This window comes from Somniosus microcephalus, chromosome 11, assembly GCF_052327205.1.
Source record: "Somniosus microcephalus isolate GS21.2 chromosome 11, FLI_Smic_1.0, whole genome shotgun sequence".
Classification (NCBI taxonomy): Eukaryota; Metazoa; Chordata; class Chondrichthyes; order Squaliformes; family Somniosidae; genus Somniosus; species Somniosus microcephalus.
Genome location: NC_140997.1, coordinates 174,608,556 through 174,632,851, shown reverse-complemented (window position 1 = coordinate 174,632,851; position 24,296 = coordinate 174,608,556). Strand labels below are relative to the sequence as shown.

Here is a 24,296-nt window from a genome sequence, read left to right as displayed (position 1 = left end):
CTGACCAGCCTGTCCCTCAGCCTCCCAGTGGCAGCGGCACGGGAGAGGAGGAGGAAGAACAAGCCAGAGCCTCACTGTCTGTGTCTCTCGAAGGCACTAGGTCAGATAATGGGGCGGCGCGGTTGCTGGAGGGGAGCCTAGTAGATGAGTCTGATATGGGTGAAGTTCTGGGTGAGTTCGAGTGCGAGTTCTGCTGCGCAGGTCTTGGATGAGGACCTCAATATGGAGGCACTGACCAGATGAGCAATGGGCATGCACACCAAGCTCATGGGTGCAATGGCAAGGGTGCCCGGGAGCATGGATGCGCTGGCAAGGAGGGTGGAGGAATCCGCCTCCAACATTGCACTCAGCTCTGCTCACACCATCAAGCCCATCCTTGGCAGTTTGCTAAGGATGGTCGACTCGCAGAGAGACCATGGGGACCTAGACCTTATGCCACGTGTCATGGGTGAGGTGGCAGCAGCTATTGCAGCACAGGTCGAGGCACCGCAATGGCTTAGTGTAATGGAGTCAGTGGTTGCTGGCATCCAATCTCAGACTGCTCTCATGCAGTCTCAGATTGATGCCACGTAAGCGCTGACTGCTGCCATCGTCACTGGGTCGCCCACTGTCCACCGGGGATCTCACAGTGCGGCAGCAGGCCAGCAATCTGTGCTTGAGCAGATTGCTCCGAATGCTGAGGTTCTGCCCCAGGGGAGTGGCAGTGTGTTGATCGAGCAGGAAGGTGCTGTCATCCCTCAGGATGACAACATTCCTGCTCCCACCACTGCCACTCCGCCATTGCACTTGTCGCTGCCTGTAACCCAGCCAGCCCAGATTGCTGCCGCCCATGCTAAGGTGGTGCAGTCTGCAGCCGGGCCTTCCAGGCCCAGAGCTGGTTGAGGGCGTCCTGCAAGGCCATCTGCAGTCTCTGGCTCCCAGACTCAGCAGCCTTCCATCAGCCCTGCTGCAGCCACTGGGGCCACATTACAGAGGAGCAGTAGGGTTGGGAGGGGGGTAACTCAAAAGGGGAGGAAAATCATTGAAAAAGGGGGAGTAAAGAATACTTTAGTAGCAAATGGGGGTAAGTGTGTGTTAATAAATTAATGTGATTGTAAATATATTGACCTAAAAATTCGGTGGCGCCCCATTTGGGGTGCCAAGCTCGCCTGGGCGCCGGAAGTCCCGCCCCGGAAGGAGCCAGGAGCGCCAGCAGGATATTCAGTTTGAGCGCCCCAAACGGAAGCAGGGCGCTGCTCGAGGCGCCCCGCATCTGTCTTGGGGCGCTGAAACTGAATATCGTAGCGCAACATGCCGCAGCGTCATGCGCTGCGGCACGGCGCGCTGCGGTACTGCAGACCTTCCTCCCCTTCTTAAAGGGGAGGGGCCTGCACCAGCGCAATCTCCAATCGCGAGTGCCAGCAAAAGAGCGGCACCGAGGAGAAGTGCCGGGCTCTCGGGACACAGCCGGCACTGCCCGGGGGGGTGGGATCAGGAGGCCGGGGAGGGCGGCACGAGGAGGTGCTGGCAGGCGGCCACCGAAAAAAATGGCCACCCCGCACCTCCCCTTTAATTTGCGCCACTACCGCCACAGGTAGGCCCCCCTGAACCGGTCGCGCTACGGGGGGGGGGGGCGCGACACAATATCGCGTTCGGGGCGCTGCGCACACCGATGACGTCATCAGTGGCGGCGCAGCGCTACAGGCTAACGCCGCCATTAGCGCCCCGCTAAATTTTGCGGGAGGCGTGGCCAGTGACGCTAAAGCCACTGAGTGCCCTCTTTAGGCGCTAACTGGTGGCGCAGCCCACCAAATTTCTAGGCCATTGTGTTTGTGAACAAATAGTTATGCTTGTAAATAAATATTTGTGTTTGGTAACAAATAGTTCAGTTTGATAAGAAAGAGTTCTATTTGTTGATAAATGGTGGTGTTTGTTTATGAATGCTGGAAACTCTTTGGTATCCGGCACCGACGGGACCGGGATCGTGCTGGTTGATTAAAAATTCCGGATGACGGAGAGGGTTATCTACCGAGGCTATTTTTAACAAACAAAAATTTTAAAAATCAAGAAATGTGCAGTATACAGTAATTGGGTACTCACCTTCAGAATGTTGTGTTAAATGGATGGTGGAAGATGCTTGATTAAGTACAGTACTGCCAGTTGAGGGTAATCCATAACTCTTTAAAGACTTCCGACAGCGCCAAGAAGCCGAGTAGTGGCAGTTTGGAGAACTACTCCCACTGACTAACTCGGGCACCGCAGGAGACTCGGACTCGGACTCAGCAACATTTCCGGTTATTGAAGTGTTGTTTTCAAAGTATAAATTTTGTCGGTTAATAGAGAATTCTGGATATTTAGGTGCCGTTTAAACGAGTGTTTCCTGTAGTTGTGTTTCATAAGAGAGAGTTGTGTTCGATAATAAATTGTTAATTTGACGTTGCACATTTTGTGATGTTTCTCATTTGACCTTTGCCTGGTGATAGGGGCTGCGAGCTGGATGTAATGATGTGGTTGTGCTGCGCAAATGCCATGTGCTATATCATTGATTGGAAACACTGTCTAATGAGGCACACGCACGGCCCTTGCAGAAGCAAGATTGAGTGCCTCCCTCCTCCGTTGCTGCTGCTCCTCCTCCTCTTTATCCTCTGCCACCTCTTCTTCTCCCTCGTCCTCCTCCTGAGGTGGACCTCCAATACCTGGTGGCAATGGCTGGGCCCTCAGAATGGCCAGGTTGTGCAGCATGCAACACACAATGATGGAAATGGAGACTCGATCAGGGGAGTACTGCAGGGCTTCACCAGAGCGGTCAAGGCAGCGGAACCATTGCTTTAGCACCCCGATTGTCTGTTCAATCAGGTTCCTGGTGGCGTTATGGCTCTCATTGTATATATGCTGAGCAGGAGTGTTGGGGTTGTGGAGGGGTGTCATCAGCCAGGTGGTGAGTGGATAACCCCTGTCTCCGAGCAGCCAGCCGTGATCTTCATGTGGTGGGTGGAACAGTGCTGGGACACTGACCGGTCTGTCGCAGGATGAATGTATCGTGGCTGCTGCCAGTATAGCGGGCATTGACGGCGAGGATGAGCTGTCTGTGGTCGCACACCAACTGAACATTCAGAGAGTGGTAGCCTTTGCGGTTACGGAACACCTCTGCATTGTGATGAAGTGCCCGCAATGTCATGTGGGTGCAGTCAATGGCGCCCTGAACCGCTATCCTTGCAAAGCCACATGAACGTTCGTCCTGCTTCTCTCTGGTGATGGGGAACGAGATGTACTCCCATCTCCTTCTGTAGAGAGCATCTGTTACCTTCCAGATGCAGCAATGGATGGCGAACTGCGAAATCATTGCAATATCCCCTGTTGAAGCCTGGAAGGAGCCACTGGCGTAGAAATTGAGAGCGATTGTGATCTAAACTGTTACTGAGAGAGACGTCCTGGTCCTGAGCTGGGGCTGGAGGTCTGGCTGCAGGAGGTGGCAGAGCTCTGTGACCACCTCCTTGCTGAAGCGGAGCCTTCTAAGGCACTGTTCCTCTGAGAGATGAATGTAGGAGAAGTGCTCCTGGAAAACCCTGGGAGGGTAAGGCCTCCTGTTGCGAGGTCTGTCGGCCCTCCTCCTACCTCTGGCCACATTTGGCAATCTCTGTCTCTGCATCTGCTGCCTCTGATGTAGTTGCCGGAGAAGGTGGAGTGCCAGTACAGCCCCCATAAATGAGAAAAGAGGACATAGAAATGTTCAGAGCAATACAAGTGAAGAAACTGTTAGAGCAGCAACAAAGCAAAAATGGAGACAATATGAACACAGCCAAAACACAAAACACTATCTGACAAGCCAGCAATGAATCTGACCTCCCAATGAACCGCTAAGTGATCCCTTTAAATAGCGCCTCAGGAGCGGCAATCCCAGGTATCAACGCCTGCTATTTCTGTCGTTCTCAGCGCCAGGCGGTAAGTCAGGGGAAGCGACTGAATTTTGCATCTGGGGCGCTGTACACTCATGGATGTCACAGTCTGAACGGCACTAAAGGGTCAGGCGCTAAGTGCTAGCACTGGCGCTAAATGCCAACTGAATTTCGCGGGTGGCGTTGAAATCGCTGCGGCCGAGCGATAAGCCCTTAGCGCCCCACCTGGGCGCTAACAGGAGGTACTAAGGTACCAAATATCTAGCCCTAAGTGTCGAACGGTTAACTGACCACATTGGGGAGAGTGCATCACAACCAAGCCAGTCTTGTCCCCATCTGATAGCTGGATAGCTATCAGGAATAGGAGCCCTGCCCGATTATTCCCTCGCTACCACAGGGGCGCTGAGGCCAATTCGGTATTAGTAGGCACCAACTGGTAAATTTCACAATTGATAGGTGAATGCATCAATCCCGCACTCCCAGTGAGAGCCATGCCAGAAGGGAGTGTCAGTCAGAGTTATTGCTACAACACTGTGGCACCGATTCACCGTCGAACCCTTCGAGCATGGTTGCCAATGGAAGCGTACAATCAGCAAATTTATCCTAGAGTCCATCCAATATGATGTGTGGTGCAGAAATTCACATTTGTGTAGTTGGGGGTGTTCTTTTGAGGTTAAGTATATTGTTTGGACCGAGTAGAAGTGGCTTTATTTTACATCTAGTTCATACTACACGTAACCATTAAATGACCAGTGCCCAAATAGTTTCATTTTCATTACCAAAACAAGTAAAAAAAACAAATTGCAAAAAGTGAAATTTTAAAGATTATGGGGCTAAATTCAACAACCCCCGAAAGCGGGCGCAGAGATTGCGATGCGCGAGTAACCCGTGCCCGTTGCTTCTGATGCAGGCAGCACGCAAGCTTTGTTCTGCCTGCTAATTTAAATGATTGCAGCATTGAGGCAGCGCTAAACACGCTGTTGAGTGAGTGATTCAGTGCCTCAGCAGGGGGCCCAAGGTCGTGCGAGGCTAGCACCACCTAAAGCAAGCCTGCACTGCTGAAAGCCAGCCAGCACCTCTTAAAGGGGAGATGCATTCTGGCTGGAGCCCCGAGAGAGCGGAGGCGGCGGCGGACCTGCGAGGGAGCACCAGAGGCGGCACATAAAGAGCACCAGAGGCAGCGAGCAGCGAGGCCCAGAGCCCCGAGAGAGCGGAGAGGCGGCTTACCAATCCAGGTTCCGGGAGAGGGAAGCAAAAAGTAATCGAAGTGTGACGTCACCAAGAAGCAGGTAAGCGATTGGTTGGTGAGTATTTTCTTTCTAAATTTTTCTAAACTTAAATTTTGTGGTTTCTAAGATCTCTGTTGTGTAGCGGGGACTACTATTAAGCAAGGGCCTTTGAGTATATCATTTAATTGAAGTGAAATTGGTGGGATTCATTTAATTTTAATTAATTAATTAAAGGGTAAGTCATGGCAGGACAGCCCAGCCCCGTAGTGTGCTCCTCCTGCTCTATGTGGGAAATCAGGGATGCTTCCTGCGTCCCTGACGACCATGTGTGCAGGAAGTGTGTCCAGCTGCAGCTACTGACAGACTGCATTGCGGCACTGGAGCTGCGGATGGATTCATTTTGGAGCATTCGCGATGCTGAGGACGTCGTGAATATCACAATAAGCGAGTTGGTCACACCGCAGGTAAAGGGTGTACAGGCAGGAAGGGAATGGGTGACCAGCAGGCAGAGTAAGAGGCGCAGGCAGGTAGTGCAGGAATCCCCTGTGGCCATCCCCCTCTCAAACAGATATGCCACTTTGAATACTGTTCGGGGGGATGACTCATCAGGGGAAGGCAGCAGCAGCCAACTTCCTGGCACCATGGGTGGCTCTGCTGCACAGGCTGGGAGGAAAAAGAGTGGAAGAGCTATAGTGATAGGGGACTCAATTGTAAGGGGAATAGATAGGCGTTTTTGCGGCCGCAATCGAGCCTCCAGGATGGTGTGTTGCCTCCCTGGTACAAGGGTCAAGGACGTCTCGGAGCGGCTGCAGAACATTTTGGAGGGGGAGGGCGAACAGCCAGTTGTCATGGTGCACATAGGCACCAACGATATTGGTAAAAAAACGGGATGAGGTCCTAAAAGCAGAATATAGGGAGTTAGGAGGTAAATTAAAAAATAGGACCTCAAAGGTAGTAATCTCAGGATTGCTACCAGTGCCACGTGCTAGTCAGAGTAGAAATAGGAGGATATTTCAAATGAATACGTGGCTAGAGGAATGGTGCAAGGGGGAGGGATTCAAATTCCTTGGACATTGGAACCGGTTCTGAGAGAGGTGGGACCAGTACAAACAGGGGAGTGTTTGCTAGTGCTGTTGGGGAGGGTTTAAACTAAAGTGGCAGGGGGTTGGGAACCTTAGCAGGGAGACAGAGGAAAGGGAAACAAGGAAAAAAGCAAAAGACAGGAAGGAGAAAAACAAAATTCGAAGCCAAAGAACTCAACGGTTTAAATCAAACATGGTCACAGTAAATTATAATTCATATAGGTCTGAGAGCGTTAAAAAAACAAGCCTGAAGGCTTTGTGTCTTAATGCAAGGAGCATTCGGAACAAGGTGGATGAATTAGTTGCACAAGTAGAGGTAAACGAATATAATTTGATTGGGATTACAGAAACATGGCTCCAGGGTGGCCAAGGCTGGGAACTCAACATCCAGGGGTATTCAATATTTTGGAAGGATATGCAAAAAGGAAAGGGAGGTGGGGTAGCATTGCTGGTTAAGGAGGGGATTAACACAATTGAAAGGAAGGATATTAACTCTGATGATGCGGAATCTGTACGGGTAGAACTGAGAAATATCAAGGGGCAGAAAACGTTAGTGGGAGTGGTTTATAGACCTCCAAACAGTAACACGGAGGTTGGGGATGGCATTAAAAGGGAAATTAGAGAAGCATGCAGTAAGGGCACAGCAGTCATCATGGGTGACTTTAATTTACATATAGATTGGGCTAACCAAATTAGTAAAAATACTGTGGAGGAGGAATTCCTAGAATGTTTACAGGGTGGTTTTCTGGAACAATATGTCGAAGAACCAACCAGAGATCAGGCCATCGTAGATTGGGTATTATGTAATGAGAGAGGATTAATTAGCAATCTTGTTGTACGAGGCCCCTTGGGTCAGAGTGATCATAATATGATAGAATTCTTCATTAGGATGGAGAGTGAAGTAGTTGACTCGGAGACTAGGGTCCAGAATTTAAATAAAGGAAACTACGATGGTATGAGGCGCGAATTGGGTAGGATTGATTGGGGAATGTCACTCAAAGGGTTGACAGTGGATAGGCAATGGCAAACATTCAAAGACCACATGGATGAACTACAGAAGTTGTTCATCCCAGTTTGGGTTAAGAATAAAACAAAAAGGGTGACTCAACCGTGGCTAACAAGGGAAATTAGGGATAGCATAAGATCCAAGGAGAGGGCATATAAATTGGCCAGAAAAAGCGGTAACCCTGAGGATTGGGAGCAGTTTAAGATTCAACAAAGGAGGACAAAGGGATTAATTAAGAAGGGGAAAATAGAATATGAAAGTAAGCTTGCAGGGAACATAAAAACTGACTGTAAAAGCTTTTATAGATATGTGAAGAGAAAAAGATTAGTGAAATCAAGTGTAGGTCCCTTGCAGTCAGAAGCAGGGGAAGTTATAATGGGGAACAAAGAAATGGCAGACCAATTAAATGCATACTTTGGTTCTGTCTTCACAAAGGAGGACACAAATAACCTCCCAGAGATGTTGGAGAACATAGGGTCTGATGAGAGGGAGGAACTGAAATAAATCAGTATTTGTAGGGAAATGGTGTTAGGGAAATTGACGGGATTGAAGGCCGATAAATCCCCAGGGCCTGATAATCTACATCCTAGGGTACTTAAGGAGGTGGCCCTAGAAATAGTAGATGCATTGCTGATCATCTTCCAAAATTTGCTGGAATCTGGAACTGTACCCATGGATTGGAGGGTAGCTAATGTTACCCCACTATTCAAAAAGGGTGGTAGAGAGAAAGCGGGGAATTACAGACCGGTAAGCCTGACATCAGTAGTGGGGAAATCGGACAAAGTCAATATGGATTTACAAAAGGTAAATCGTGCTTGACTAATCTACTGGAATTTTTTGAGGATGTAACTGGGAAAATAGATAAGGGAGAACCAGTAGATGTGGTGTATTTGGACTTTCAAAAGGCTTTCGATAAGGTCCCGCATAAGAGATTAGCATGTAAAGTTAAGGCACATGGGATTGGGGGCAAGGTATTGACTTGGATAGAGAACTGGTTGGCGGACAGAAAGCAGAGAGTAGGAATTAACGGGTCTCTTTCCGAGTGGCAGGCAGTGACTAGTGGGGTACCGCAGGGATCGGTCCTTGGACCCCAGCTATTCACAATATCTCCAAGTTTGCAGACGACACAAAGCTGGGTGGGCGTGTGTGCAGCGAGGAGGATACAGAGAAACTCCAGGGTGATTTGGACAGGTTGGGTGAATGGGCAGAAGCGTGGCAGATGCAATATAACGTGGATAAATGCGAGGTTATCCACTTTGGTGTCAAAAACAGAAAGGCAGACTATTATCTGAATGGCAATAGATTGGGAGAAGGGGAAGTGCAACGAGACCTGGGTGTCCTTGTGCACCAGTCACTGAAGGTAAGCATGCAGGTGCAGCAGGTGGTAAAGAAGGCAAATGGTACGTTGGCCTTCACAGCGAAAGGGTTTGAGTACAGGAGCAAGGATATCCTGCTGCAGTTGTACAGGGCCTTGGTGAGACCACACCTTGAGTACTGTGTGCAGTTTTGGTCGCCTTATCTGAGGAAGGATGTTCTTGCCATGGAAGGAGTTCAGCGAAGATTCACAAGGCTGATCCCTGGGATGGCAGGAATGACGTATGAGGAGAGATTGGGTCGATTGGGATTATACTCGCTGGAGTTTAGAAGAATGAGAGGGGATCTCATCGAAACTTATAAAATTCTGACAGGTCTGGACAAACTAGATGCAGGTAGAATGTTCCCAATGGTCGGAGAGTCCAGAACCAGGGGTCATAGTCTAAGGATAAGGGGTAAGCCATTTAGGACAGAGAGGAGGAAGAATTTCTTCACTCAGAGAGTGGTGAACCTGTGGAATTCTCTACCACAGAAGGTGGTTGAGGCCAAGTCTTTAAATATATTCAAGAAGGAGTTAGATATATTTCTTCGAGCTAAAGGTATCAAGGGATATGGGGCGAAGGCAGGTACGGGGTACTGAGTTTGAATGATCAGCCATGATCTCATCGAATGGCGGAGCAGGCTCGAGGGGCCGAATGGCCTACTCCTGCTCCTATCTTCTATGTTTCTATGTATGTTTCTATGTACTGGAAGTGGCTGAGGAAGAGAGTCTGACCTGTGCGAACACTGACTAATGGCGCAACAGGGGAGAGAGTGGCTCCAAAGTTCTCAGACGCTGCACTGGAGGCCTTGGTGGAGGATGTGGACAGGAGCTGAGAGGCCCTCTATCCACAGGGGGTCAGCAGGCCCTCTAGATAAACTCTGTTAAAGCAGTGGGAGCAGGTAGCCGTGGCAGTCAATGACAGAAGTCAAGCCCTGAGGGCCTGGATGCAGTGCCGCAAGAAGTTCAATGACCTCAAACGAGTGGTCAAGGTCAGTGAATTCATCTTCAAATGCTATAACCCACCAACCACGAGTCACTGCTCACTGCACCACACCCCCATCACTCACCTACCAACAATCTCTATCAAACAGGACTCATACCTCACAGCTTCACCTCACCCTCACACACTTGGCACTGCTGCAAGCCTCACACTCATATCTCACAGCCTGCACACAAAGTCAGCTTTGCAACCATGACAGACACATCAGCCAAACACATTGCACCACACTCACTGACACACTTTCTCTTGCAGAACATGTTGGTGTATAACCAATGGCAGCAGGAGTTAACCGGCGGGGGGGCAGGCAGCTGCATGACCTTACCCCGATGAAGGAGATGGTGATCACCATCATTGGAGCGGTTATTGCTGAGCCCGTGGCCAGCAGTGGGGCTGAAAAAAATTGAAGATGACAGTATCGTCATACATAATCCTCCTCCTCACATCCCACTGCCTCCTCATCCCACAATCTCTTCTGATTTACAAGCTGTAGATGGTGTAAGCATGCACCTCTTGCTATGCACCCCACCACCCCCCCCACCCGCCCCCCGCCCCACACCACAACTCTACCCTTGTGCCTTTCTCCTTTCAGATACACAAGAACTGCAAAGTGGCCAGGCAGTGATGGAGGAGCAAGAACTGGAAGAGGAAGAAGGCAGTGATAAAGACACAGCACCATCAATCGATTTCACACTCGCAGCCACCAGCTCAAATACTGACACTCTGCCTACTTTAGAGGATAGCTTCGAGGCAGAATCCGCACATGGTGAAACTCCAGTCATGAGTGGCCTGCAACCAGGGAGGGGAGCAAGGGAGCGCTTGTGCCAGCTCCCCTGTGGGCGAGGTCGCAGACGAGTTCTTCTGCAGAGGATTCAGATGAGCACTTCGATGGGACAATCTACAGAAGACTAATGTGTATGCACAATGAATTGCTTGGTGCATTGGCAGGCCTGCCAGAAAGCCTGCATGCAATGTCAAGAAGCATGTCCAGCACCAACTTGGCACAGGACTTTGCACAGAGCTTGGAGCCCATCCTTTCCAGCATGGAAGTGATAGCCAATTCCATTGGCACATTTGTGGACCCAACCAAGATGCAGCGTCTGATGACCGATGTCTTGCATTGCAGCACAAGCAGAAGCCACCCAACGTCTGGGTGCAGCAGTGGAAGCTGAGACTTCTGTCATGCAAGCTCAACATGCTGCCATCCTGACTGCACTTACCAGTGTTCAAAGGCACTTGTAGGGTGTCACAGCAGTCCAGCAATCTATCCTCCAACAGCTTACTAGGATTGCTGAGGCGCCACCCCGGGAGAGTGGCAGTGGCTCCGTGGAGCACAAACCTGCTCTCCTCTCTCAGGATGGCGGCATTCATGCTCCCCACCACCCCCACCACCCCACCCCCACCGCCGCCACTCTGCCAGTGCTCTTGCTGTTGCCTGTCAGCCAGCCAGCCCAGACTGCTGCCGCCCATGCCGAGATGATGCAGTCCGAAGCCGAGCCTTGTAGGCCCAGAGCTATTCGAGGTCGTTCTCCAAGGCCATCTGCAGTCTCCTCCACTGAAAGTCAGCAGCCTTCCACCAACCATGCTGCAGCCACGAGGGGAGCACTGTGTATTAGCACCAGGACAGGCAAATGCACATGGAAGACAGGCACTAAGGGAATGCACAAGGGTGTATGCAATATGACATTATTTAATTTATAAATTTGGCTTGGAATGTTTATTTTGTGTTTTTATTTTTGCACTGTAGGCAAGCAGACACTGTGATGCTCAGTGACAGAGGGAAGGTAAGGTGTGGGACTGCGGAATTGGGGTTCCATTTACCGGTATCGCAGCTGGATGAGTCGGTCACAGACAGCCCAGCCAGAAAGGAGCTGTCTGAGTTGCCTCCTCCCTTCCTCTTCCTCCTCCTGCTCCTCAGCTTGTCGCCGTATGGCTGGTGGCAAGGGCTGTGCCCTCCTGATGGCAAGGTTGTGCAGCAAGCAGCAGACCACCAAGATTCTCGATACCCGCTCCGCTGAGTAGTGCTCGGCTCCTCCAGAGCACTTCAGGCGGCAGAAGCGTTGCTTCAGTAGGCCAATGGTCTGCTCAATGATCTTTCATGTGGCACCATGGCTTTCATTGTAGGAATGCTGGCCACGTGTATGTGGGTTCCGCACCGGAGTCATGAGCCATGTTGTTAACCGATAGCCCTCGTCACCCAGTAGCCACCCTTTGGTTTGTCGTGGTGGTTCAAATGCAGATGGGACAGTGGACTGCTGCAGAATGAAGGCATCATGACTGCTGCCAGGATACCGGGCATTGACCTGCATAATTCGCCGAGTCTGGTCGCACACCAGCTGGACATTGAGGGGAGTGGAATCCCTTTCGGTTGCAGTACATCTCAGAGTTTACATGCGGGACCCACAAAGTGCCGTGCGTGCGGTCAGTTTCACCCTGCACCATGGGGAAGCCTGCAATCCTCGCAAAGCCGCGTGCTCACTCCGCCTGCTGCTCTCTAGCCAAAGATAAAGAAATGTATTCAGCTTTCTTAGAATACAGAGCCTCAGTTACCTCCCTTATGCAACAGCGCACGGCAAACTAGGAGATGTTGCAAATATCTCCTGCTTCAGCCTGGAAGGAGCCAAACACATAAAACTTCATGACCACTGTGACCTTCACAGTCACTGGCAATGCGGTCCTTGCCCTGCTCTGAGGTTGCAGTTGTGGCTGCAGCAGGTGACAGATTTCAGTGAGGACGTCCTTGGTGATGCGCAGTCTTCCGATACACTGTTCCTCACTGAGGTTCAGGTAGGTGTATTGCTCCATAATCACCCTGGGCCGATATGATCTCCTGCTGAGAGCCCTTCTCCCCCTCCTTCTCCTCCCTCTTCCCGCAGCTTGTCCTGCTCTGTATCGCCTCTGCTCATTCTCCCTGTCATGCTGTAGGCCAAGATAAAATGGCTACGAGTGCACCCATGTCTTGGAGCAAGTGGTCTGTGCAGAATCCTTGAAGTTAGGACAAAGTCTTTCAGCACCTGCCACACCACCCCCTGTAGACGTTTAGCAACTTGAAATAACCATCAAACACTTCCACAAGCTCAGCAACAGCCCAAAAGAAATCAATCAGCAACTAACCTGCAAGTCGTTGATGATCCCTTTCCAATAGGGCTGGTGGGGGTCCTTCCTGCTGTTGAACTTGTGTTCAACTGTGCGAGCTTAAGAGAGGGTGTTAGGTGGAGCACTGAGCTCCAAATTGGCAGCGCTTGTGTCAAATCAAGTCACAATCTGCCTACTCTGCATACTTCCCCTGCGCCCGCGCTAACACCCTACCCAAGGTGGCGTCCAGTGTGGCCCACACCAGAAGTGTGCCGCGGGCCCCATTTTGGAACCAAAATGACACTCATCGTGCCCAAACAACGGCGCTACAGAGCTGAATTTTGCAGCCTAATCATTTTAGTTGGACGTTATAGAGCAGAAAAAATAGTGGTGGGAGGAAGGGACAATGAGAAGGCAGGACTGTGAACAGATGGTCCACAGTGGAGCTGTCCAGAAAAATAAAAAGAGCACCTCGACTCAAACTTGCAGCAGGATGTAGCGCAAACGAGACCGCACAATTAGTGCTGAATTATGGGCAACTCTGTGATGCGGACTCACAGGGTTGAAACTGTCCAAACTCATTTCACTTGGAACTTTACAGCTAATAGATAAAGGAAACATTTACTCCATCAATCTGCATGGGTTTGAACCAAGGTCCCAGAGGTGAAAGGAAAGTGTGCTTACTTACTGCACCACCCATTTCCCTGAACTTAAAATTTAAAATAGATCTAAAAAAAAATCACTGAAATGAGTGGTGACCTTGGCTACCCTGCTAATGGGCATGTTCTTATCCAGATTCTACTGCCATGCTGTCTGTAGTGTCTGCCTAATTGGAATAACTGGACATTTCACCTACCACAGGGGTATTACACTATCACAACTGGGTGCCCCATAGCTGTCCCATAATTATTTTTTCTGACATACAGAGAGGAACTAAGGATGCTACATTGTTCCTGCAAAGATATTTGAATTTTTGCAATGTAGATCAATTTCATGAACACTGTACTTGTACTTAGACCACTGACCTCTACTCTTTACCCTTGGATTTCTACCAATAATTGAACTAGCACACAAGCCGCACACTCTTGATGTTGAACTCCACTGTAAAAACTGGACTATCTTCACAATGGATGAAGCTATGCAGGACAATTTTATTTTATTTTTTATTCTCTCTCAAATTTCTCTTCTCCCTTCACCTCCTAAAGCATTGATTCTTTTACTGGGTTCAGTTCGATGAATAGCAGTCACTCTCTGATATCTTGCCAAAAATGGTCATTATTCATATGACACTCTCAACAGTCAATGCTGGGCTATTTAACTGTTGTATTGGACAACACAGCAGGGTTCAATCCTGTCTTTAACATCCACAAACACACATCTCTAACGGGGTACTGGCCAAGGTTCCTGTAGCTAATTCATGGGCACTGCAGCCAATTGTAACCCAACTCAGTTCAGTTCACTCAGCACAGGCTGGGGAATCAAACTCAATTTGTATGGATCAAAGGTGGCATCTTGCCCTCGATGCCAGCATAGAGTTTCCAACTTTAGTCGACAACTATAGGGTATTACAGCTTTAAACAGCTTCTACTATATAACTAATGGCCATTATATTGCAAATAGTGGCAATTAGTTTTATTTTATGGTCTTATCAGAATCATCTACGGTATGAAACACTTTGTAGATATTCCTAGAAAGGTGGTGATGGAGGGGGGGGGGGCGGATGCTGGCCGTTCTGTGTCAAACAACTTTTCAGGAGTTTATAGAAAGCAAGGAAAAGGATCATTACCCATGAAATATTAAGGATTAGTGAGCGCTGTTTCATAGCTGATAACTTTTTCTTCTATGGGTAATTTATACTTCAGAAACTACTTGTTTTTCTTTAATTTTCATGCCACTATTTTCTGCCAATTTCATCTAATTCCCCTCCTCTTCTAAAAGGTGTTGGGAGTTAAATTGGATAGCCCTCCAAACCGGACGCGGGGATTGCAATGCATGATTATCCTGCGCTGGTTCAGTGTAATCCAGGCAGCACGCCAACTTTGTGCTGCCTGTTCATTATAATGATTGCCACGTTCATTGGCTGCAAGCAACAGCAGGAGACCCAATATGGTTTCTTCCTAGCACTACTTAAAGTTAGCCTGCACTACTTAAAGCAAGCCTACATCTCTTAAAGGGTAGGCGCATTGTGGCTGCTGGAAGTGCTGAGATCATTGGGAATAGTGTGCTGTGCAACAATCAACAATGGCTGACCATGGGACAGAGCGTGCACTAAGGTTTCCGGATGTTGCACTGGAGGTCTTGGTGGAGGAGGTGGAAAGGAGGAGAGATGTCCTGTATCCACAGGGGGGCAGGAGGCCCTCCAGACACATGATGAGAAGGCAGCGGGAACAGGTAGCCGCGGAGGTCATTGCCAGGAGTTTAGCCCAGAGGACTTGGATGCAGTGGCACAAAATGTTTAATGACCACACGAGTGGTCAAAGTCAGTGAATTCATCTTCAAATGCCATATCCAACCAACTGCACCACTAGCCTCAGCCACTGCTCAATTCACCATACACCCATCACTCACCTACCAACAATCTCTATCAATCAGGACTCACACCCAACATTCATATGCTTCACCTCACCCTCACACACTTAACACTGTTGCAAACCTCACACCCATATCTCACACCTTGCACACACTGCCAGCTATTCAACCATGACAGCAACATCACCCAAATGTAATGCAGGACCCTCAATGACAAACTTCCCTCTCTCTTGCAGGAGAAGGTGATGCACAAACAATGGCAGCAGGAACTAACCGGAAGGGGAGACGCGCACCTGCATGTTCTAACCCCCATAGAGAAGACAGTGCTGGCCATTATGGGAAGGGCCACGGCTGAGGCCGTGGCCAGCGATGGGCCTGAATCCATGGAAGGTGACAGCAAAGCAATGTGCATGCAGTCAATGGCACCCTGCACCCTTGTAGAGCCTGCAATCGTTGCGAATCCTTGTGCTCACTCTGCCTGCTGGTCTCTGGCAAGAGGGATTGAAATGAAGTTAACTCTTTTTGAATAGAGAACCTCAGTGTCCCTTATGCAACAGTGCACTGCAAACAGCGAGATGTTACTAATATCTCCATCAGCAGCTGGAAGAAGTCAGACGCATAAAAGTTCATAGTCACGGTCACCTTCACAGCCACTGGCAACGTGATCCTTGCCCTGTTCTGAGGTTGAAGTTGTGGCTGCAGCAGTTTGCAGATTTCAATGATAACATCCTTAGTGATGCGCAGAAGTCTCAAACATTGGTCGTCGCTGAGGTTCAGGTAGGAGAATTGCTCCCTGAACACCCTGGGTGGATATGGCCTCCTGTTGAGAGCCCTTCTCCCCCTCCTCTAGCAGCTTGTCCTGCTCTGCGTGGCTTCTGCTCATTCTCCCAGTCATGCTTGATTCCAAGAGGAAGGCCTACTAGTGCACCCATGTCTGGGAGCAACTCATTTGTGCAGAAGCCTTGAAGCCAGCAAAAAATACTTCAGCACCTGCCACACCACTGCCTATAGAATTTTGATAGTTGAAACAGGTATGGAAAGCACCAAAAACGTGTAGAATTGTAGCAACAGCCAGAAGAAATAAACCAGCAACTAAACATAGAAGATAGGAGCAGGAGTAGGCCATTCGGCCCCTAGAGCCTGCTCCACCATTCAATGCGATCATGGCTGATCATCCAAATTCAGTACCCTGTCCCTGCTTTCTCCCCATACCCCTTGATCCCTTTAGCCTTAAGAAATATATCCAACTCCTTCTTGAATATATTTAATGAATGAATTGGCCTCTACTGCCTTCTGTGGTAGAAAATTCCACAGGTTCACCACTCTCTGGGTGAAGAAATTCCTCATTTCTGTCCTAAATGGCTTACCCCTTATCCTTAGACTGTGACCCCTGGTTCTGGACTCCCCGACCATCGGGAACATCCTTCCTGCATCTAGTCTGTCCAGTCCTGTCAGAATTTTATAAGTTTCAATGAGATCCCCTCTCATTCTTCTAAACTCCAGCGAGTATAAGCCCAATCGACCCAATCTCTCCTCATACGTCATTCCTGCCATCCCAGGTATTAGCCTGGTGAATCTTCGCTGAACTCCTTCCATGGCAAGAACATCCTTCCTCAGATAAGGCGACCAAAACTGCACACAATACTCAAGATGTGGTCTCACCAAGGCCCTGTACAACTGCAGCAAGACATCCTTGTTCCTGTACTCAAACCCTCTCGCTACGAAGGCCAACATACCATTTGCCTTCTTAACCGCCTGCTGCACCTGCATGCTTACCTTCAGCGACTGGTTGCACTTCCCCTTCTCCCAATCTATTGCCATTCAGATAATAATCTGCCTTCCCGTTTTTGCCACCAAAGTGGATAACCTCACATTTATCCACGTTATATTGCATCTGCCATGCTTCTGCCCAATCACCCAACCTGTCCAAATCATCCTGGAGTTTCTCGGCATCCTCCTCACAGCACACACGCCCACCCAGCTTTGTATCGTCTGCAAACTTGGAGATATTATATCTAGTTCCCTTGTCTAGATCATAAATATATATTGTGAATAGCTGGGGTCCAAGGACCGATCCCTGCGGTACCCCACTAGTCACTGCCTGCCACTCGTAAAAAGACCCGTTTATTCCAACTCTTTGCTTTCTGTCTGCCAACAAGTTCTCTAGCCAAGTCGATACCTTGCCCCCAATCCCATGTGCCTTAACTTTACATGCTAATCTCTTATGCGGGAACTTATCGAAAGCCTTTTGAAAGTCCAAATACACTACATCCACTGGTTCTCCCTCATCTATTTTACCAGTTACATCCTCAAAAAATTCCAGTAGATTAGTCAAGCGTGATTTACCTTTTGTAAATCCATGTTGACTTTGTCTGATCCTGTCACTGTTTTCCAAGTGCTCTGCTATTACAACTTTTATAATGGACTCTAGCATTTTCCCCACTACCGATGTCAGGCTTACCGGTCTGTAATTCCCCGTTTTCTCTCTACCACCTTTTTTGAATAGTGGGGTAACATTAGCTACCCTCCAATCCATGGGTACTGTTCCAGATTCCATCAAATTTTGGAAGATGATCAGCAATGCATCTACTATTTCTGGGGCCACTTCCTTAAGTACCCTACGATGTAGATTATCAGGCCCTGGGGATTTATCGGCCTTCAATCCCGTCAATTTCCCTAACACCATTTCCCTACAAATACTGATTTCTTTCAGTTCCTCCTTTTCATCAGACCCTATGTTCCCTGACATCTCTGGGAGGTTATTTGTGTCCTCCTTTGTGAAGACAGAACCAAAATATGCATTTAATTGGTCTGCCATTTCTTTGTTCCCCATTATAAATTCCCCTGATTCTGACTGCAAGGGACCTATGCTTGACTTCACCAATCTTTTTCTCTTCACATATCTATAAAAGCTTTTACAGTCAGTTTTTAATGTTCCCTGCAAGCTTACTCTCATATTCTATTTTCCCCTTCTTAATTAATCCCTTTGTTCTCCTTTGTTGAATCCTAAACTGCTCCCAATCCTCAGGTTTACTGCTTTTTCTGGCCAATTTATATGTCCTCTCCTTGGATCTTATGCTATCCCTAATTTCCCTTGTTAGCCACGGTTGAGTCACCTTTTTTGTTTTATTTTTATGCCAAACTGGGATGAACAAATTCTGTAGTTCATCCATGCGGTCTTTGAATGTTTGCCATTGCCTATCCACCGTCAACCCTTTGAGTGACATTCCCCAATCAATCCTACCCAACTCACAACTCAGAGCATCGTAGTTTCCTTTATTTAAATTTAGGACCCTAGTCTCTGAGTCAACTACTTCATTCTCCATCTTAATGAAGAATTCTATCATATTATGATCACTCTGACCCAAGGGGCCTCGTACAACAAGATTGCTAACCTATAAGTAGTTGATTATTCCTTTAAATAGCGCTGGTGGGGGGTCCTTCAAGCTGGTTAACGTCACGTTTAGCTGTGCGAAGTTAAGAGAGGGCGTTGGCTGGAACGCAGAGTTCCAAAATGGCAGCGCTGGCTTCAAATTAGCATTGTACACTGATTGACGTCATAATCTGCCTGCTCTGCATATTTCCAGCGGATGATAAGTGCGCACTAGCGTGCTAACCCCTCTACCAATATGCCGTCTGGCACGTTTCGCATCAGAAGTGTGCGCAAGGCCGCGGAAGCCATTTTGGAACCCTACTGCTACCAAGCCCAATTTGGCCCCCGTTGACTTCCCGGTGCCATGTGGTGGGCCACTTATGGACAAGAAGATTTAAGACATCAAAGTGTGGCTTCAAAAATGGTACAGAAGGGAGGGTTTCAGATTTCTGGGGCATTGGGGATAATTCAGGGAATGGCAGGGGCTCTTCTGAAGCAACATGGCACCAATGTCCTTGCAGGGAGAATTAACTGGATATTGGGAGAGGATTTAAACTTGTATAGCAGGCGGAAAGACAAGCAAGGAAGAGTAAAACTAGGAAATTTGATGACTATTGGGGCTCCCAATTTTAACTACAGATAAAGGAGGCTTCATGAGTTGCAAATGAGAGGGAGAAAATAAACACAAACCAGATAACATTATATATGATTTAGACTTCGATACGAACAGAGTTAATATTAAAGTTTTGTTGATGATCCCAAAGTGGGAGTAACAAAGTGCCAGGAAGAATGCCGGTGACTACAGCAGACAGAAACAGATAGGTGCAATTTAACTAACATAACTATAAAAGCAAATTATCTGGCTACTTATCTCATTGCTGTTTGTGGGACTTTGTTGAGCGCAAGTTGGCTGACACTTTTCCCTACATTATAATAATGACTAAACGTCAAAAATACATAAAAGGATGTGAAGCATTTTGGAACCTTTCCTGAGATCATGAAAGGTGCTATATAAATGCAAATTCTTTCTTTTCTTTAATACATTTTGAGAACAAAAACAGAGAATGGAAATATACTTAAAATAGTACATTTTTTGACACAATGGAGAAACAAAAGAACAACCCAATATCTAGTTATCCAATAGCATAACCCAGGGGATGTAACAATAAGGCCCACTTGTGATCAGAACTGGATATTGTAATTGATTACTGATATAATGAACACCCACCCTGTCTCTTTTGAGGGCTGACTCACTTGTTTTTGACATTATCTTTCTTTCTAGTCAACTTCTACCAGCAAAAACAAACCTGATTATTCTTCCAGCGCCTGGCCCCAGGTCTACACCATGCTGTTTAAAATTTGACTGTCCCCCCCAAAGATGGGTTTTTTCTTCTCTTTTTTAATTCTGACTCCAGGAAGCAAGGGGCGTTGTCCATATGAATAGAGTAGTTGTTGGCTATCTGAGCCAAGATAACAAATTGCTTAATACCCACGGTCATCCTAGCTAATTAGCCTGGGATGAGAGAACAGACCCTCATTGGATCAGTTTGAAATAGACTATGAGCTGAGACATTCCACAAACTGACTTCTCTGGCTTTGATACACATCTTCAATGCCTGCAGTCTATTGCCTTTTATTAAACCTGTGTAGATTTGTTTTGTTTTAAAACACAACACTTAAACATAACTCAATCCCCAAATCCCAAAATGTGAATCCACCTGAGGAAATCAGAGGTGTACATGTTCTGTCTATTAAAATGAGAAAAATCATTGGCTGCACACTCGCAGTGGTTTATTCACCTGAAGTGCGATTCCACATTGGAAGCACTGGATTGGAAAAGTAATCCCCATAAATCCTTAAAATTGGTGGTCGGTTAAATAAAAATTAAGAAGGTAAATAGGATTTAGGTGTTTATATCAAGAGGATTAAATACAAAAGCCAAAGAGGGCATGATGACTCTGTATAAAATGATGGCCAGGCTACACCTGGAATATAGTATTAGGCTTCTCACTATAGGGGGGGATGTAATAGTCCTGGAGAAAGTGCAACAAAGATCTACAGCTACCAGGATATTAGGAGTTGGAGTTATGAGGAAAGGAAAGTGCAACTGGGGTATTTTACTCTCAAACCAAGATAAGGGGGAAAGCTGTTCGAAATTATAAAATAAATAGATACGGTAAAGATAGATCATTTCCGTTATTATTTAAATCAAAGAGGCTGGTTCCCAAAATAAGTACAAGATACATAAAGCAGAAAACCAGAACAAACTTTTTCATGCAGAGATATGAGAATGTGCAATGCTTTGCTACAGGCGGCAATAGGTGCTGTAGATACTGCAGCATTCACAAAGGTACTGGAGTATTACTTAAAGAAGGATTTAAAAGAATATAAGGAGAAAACGTAAAAATGGAATTAGTCTGGGAGGAAGGAAGGAGAATTGGACTCTGTAAAATCAGTCCCCATGAGATATCTAAATTCAGCAGAGGCAAGAAACGCTGAAAGGTCGCCTCCTGTGCTAAAAATCTAGATGGAAAACGGTGGTAAAAATGACCAATTTCGCAGGGCCGAGTGAAAAACATCCAATGCCATATTTGTCATGGACGGTTTGCAGCTGTCCAAAACAGCTGCCTAAAACAGGTTTTCCAGGCGTGGATATGAACCAGGAGCATTGAAAAGGTAAATTTTAATATATTTTTTTATTTCATGTAGAGCCAGGAGGAGCAAGAGTGTTCCTCCCAGCTTCAAAATTCAATTTGTTCTTTTGAGAAATTAACTCAAATGAGGATGAGGGAAGACACTGGCTCCCTTTCTCTCTCAGGTTAATATACTTTCTGTTGATTATAGTACACAAATAAAAGCGACAACAGCTGTGTAATCTATCTCTCTCTCATACCCACACACTCTCATTCAGTTTTTAAAATATTTCATAAACTTTACCTGAAAAAAGCTTTTAAAATTTGTCCTCCTGCTTTTCTTCAAATAATTTTGAGAAACAACTGATCAAAAACTGCTAGAAACTAAAGAAAAATATCTAAGCACTTCAGCTAATTAAATGACAATGATGATAGATACATGAAGTACACAATTTGCATCCAGCTAACAGAGTTACAGTTCTGGGCAAAAATATCATGCCAAGGCTTTGGGAGAGGCTGAGGCCTTTAAGTAAAATTTTAACGGAGGCATTAAACAACAAAATAGTTACTAAGAATAAAAAATGGCAAATGAAAATTTATTTTACAAAGCATTCAGAGTAATTTATGGGGAGAAGATAACAGTCCCATGTAGTGGTGTTACAGGGAGCTGTGATAAATCAGTGACCAGATTAACACTGGAAATCCTAATACAGCGCCACCTAGAGCAAAGCATAACAGGTAAGTTTTATTGATAAATGTGGACATTTTTACATTGGAATTCTCATAGGAAATACTTAAATGGCAGTTTTCAATGGAGTGTATGACCCATGTAAGAATTATTAAGCAACGAAGTGCTGAGGAATCTGGCTCATGTGCTTAACAGTTAGAAACAGAATCTAATAGTACATATAACAAAAGTCCACAGCAGCCTCAATACTGGGAGCAGATTTGTAGTCGCTAAGGTGCCATCATAACTTAATTATGAATATATCATGTAACTCATGCTAGGCCACCGGGGCAGAACTTGTTCAGCCTCTGGGGTCAGATCCGTCTTGGGGGTTTGAGGGTCTGAAAAAGCAATGAGGTCATCTAAACTCATGCAAGGTGGTGGGTGAGACCAATACATTGTGATTCATTTGATTATATTTATTCCCCTCCCACAGAATCTCAGTGGCTTTATACAAATTAGGAAGTGAGTCATACAGACTAGAAAGGTCTTAAATTCAATCGTCACCCTTTGCTGACTGAGCTGATCTTAACTAGGGCACCTCAGTACCCCTGAGTTAGGGACAATGGCAGTATGAAAGTGTGGACATCAGGTGAGTACAGCATCAGGGTCGCTGTAATACTCCCCCCAGTCCAATAAGCTCACTGCCAGGGATCACACATGGATAATGGCCACTCATATTAGCTGCTGGAGGATACACGGTACCCGTGAAACTGTACCCTAACAAGATGTATATCCCTTCAGGAGAGGAGAGGGGAGAGGAGAATATGGCAAGAAAAGAGAAGAAAAAAAGTCAATTATTAAGTCAGTTGTATCATGGAGTAATTTTACTTCATATTTGGGGCATATACATATGCCCCAAACTTGGGGAACTTTGATGGATCCATCAGAAGAGTGTACAAAGTTCTAAGTTGGTTTTGACTACTCCTTGTAAATATTAGTCCAAAACTAAACAGACTCCCATCCACCATGCTCAATAGTAATACATCCCCAACTTTTTGTTTGTTTTTTCTTTCAGGCCTCACTACTAGGCTGTGACTATCTGCTTATGTACCACTGACTGTAACAGTGTTGAATAACTTGTCTGTTAAAGAGTTGGCTTCAAAACTTACTAGAGTGTAGATAATGCAATCTGCTATTTATCTTTGCAATTGTCTGACATTTCAAACATATTTAAAATAAGGAATAAAATAGTGAGACCAGCAACCACCACCAGTATGGCATCAAACTAACAACAGTGATTGCGTTTGTGCATGTCTTTATGGTCTGATAATCTCAAGACAGGTGACTTGTTTTGGGCGCAAGGTATGAAAATGGCTTGAGAGTATAAACTAACTATAGATAGAATGGGCTGGATTTTGCCGGCTCTCAGAGGGCGGGTTTGGAGGTGGGTCCGCTGTCAAAATAGCAAAGATTGACAGCGGGTAGGAAACCCACCTCAATCAGAGTCTCCCAGGTGTCGGGTCTATCTGCAGAAAACTGACTCGACACCAAGCGAAGGTAAGACAATTTATATAATTAAATGGCTAGTTAACAACCAATTTAATGCTATTTTGAGGCTACCTTCCAATTTTACGTGCTCCCCCAACAGGTTGCCCGCTGCTCGGGGAACACGCCAGCTCACCCTGTCGTGAGTTGAATCTGCTTTGATGTATCTGATAAGCTGACAGCGGCAGAAGTGGTGTAAAGGATGCCATGTTGCAGATGTTCAGTTTCAGAGCGCAGAAACTGTTGTTTACTACATTTGTAAGACATATAGGGGGCTAAATTCGGTTGATTTGCACCTCCCAAGAGGGCGCTAACGGGGTGCAAATCAACTAGCGCCTGGGCATGGCGCCGCTAACACCTCCCGCAAAATTCAGCGGGAGGTTAGCGGCGGCGCTATTTGTTAGCGCCGCCGGCGATGAAGTCATCACCGTGCGCAGGGCCCCGCTCGCGCCCCGGCTGTAACATTGGGTGGCGCCCCCCCGACTTACCGCCGGACGCTATGTCCGCTGGGGTCAGAGGGGGCTACCTGCGGCTGGGACGGCGTTAGTTAAAGGGGAGGTGGCGGGCAGCCATTTTTGTTGCTGGCTGCCTGCCAGCACCTGCCCCCGTTATTGTCCCCGGCCCCCGCGAAGTCCCCCCGCAGAGTGACGGCTGCTTTCCATGAGCCCGGTTTGCTGGCACTCCCGATCCCTGGTGGCCCAGCTGGGCGCCGGAACGCGCTGTGCCAGGCCCCTCCCCTTTCATAAGGGGAGGAAGGCCTGCAGTACCACAGCACAACGTGCCGCAGCGCGTGGCGCCACCTGGGAAAATCGGCCGCGGGGGCACTAACTTTTTCGGGGCGCTAAAATTAGGGGGCACTACCCAATTTTTACCCCATAGAGATTTCTTTAGCTTGCAAGTGTTTAGAGCCAACTGTATATCCACT

General features: G+C 47.3%; 1 protein-coding gene and 1 pseudogene across 7 annotated transcripts in view; one reads left to right on the top strand and one right to left on the bottom strand.

The window, feature by feature from the left end:
* Positions 1-24,296, bottom strand: part of foxp1b (forkhead box P1b) — a 581,092-nt gene that overhangs the window by 285,489 nt on the left and 271,307 nt on the right. The window lies entirely within an intron of this gene.
* LOC147110994 (uncharacterized) overlaps positions 77-24,296 on the top strand; it is an 81,144-nt pseudogene continuing 56,924 nt past the window's right edge.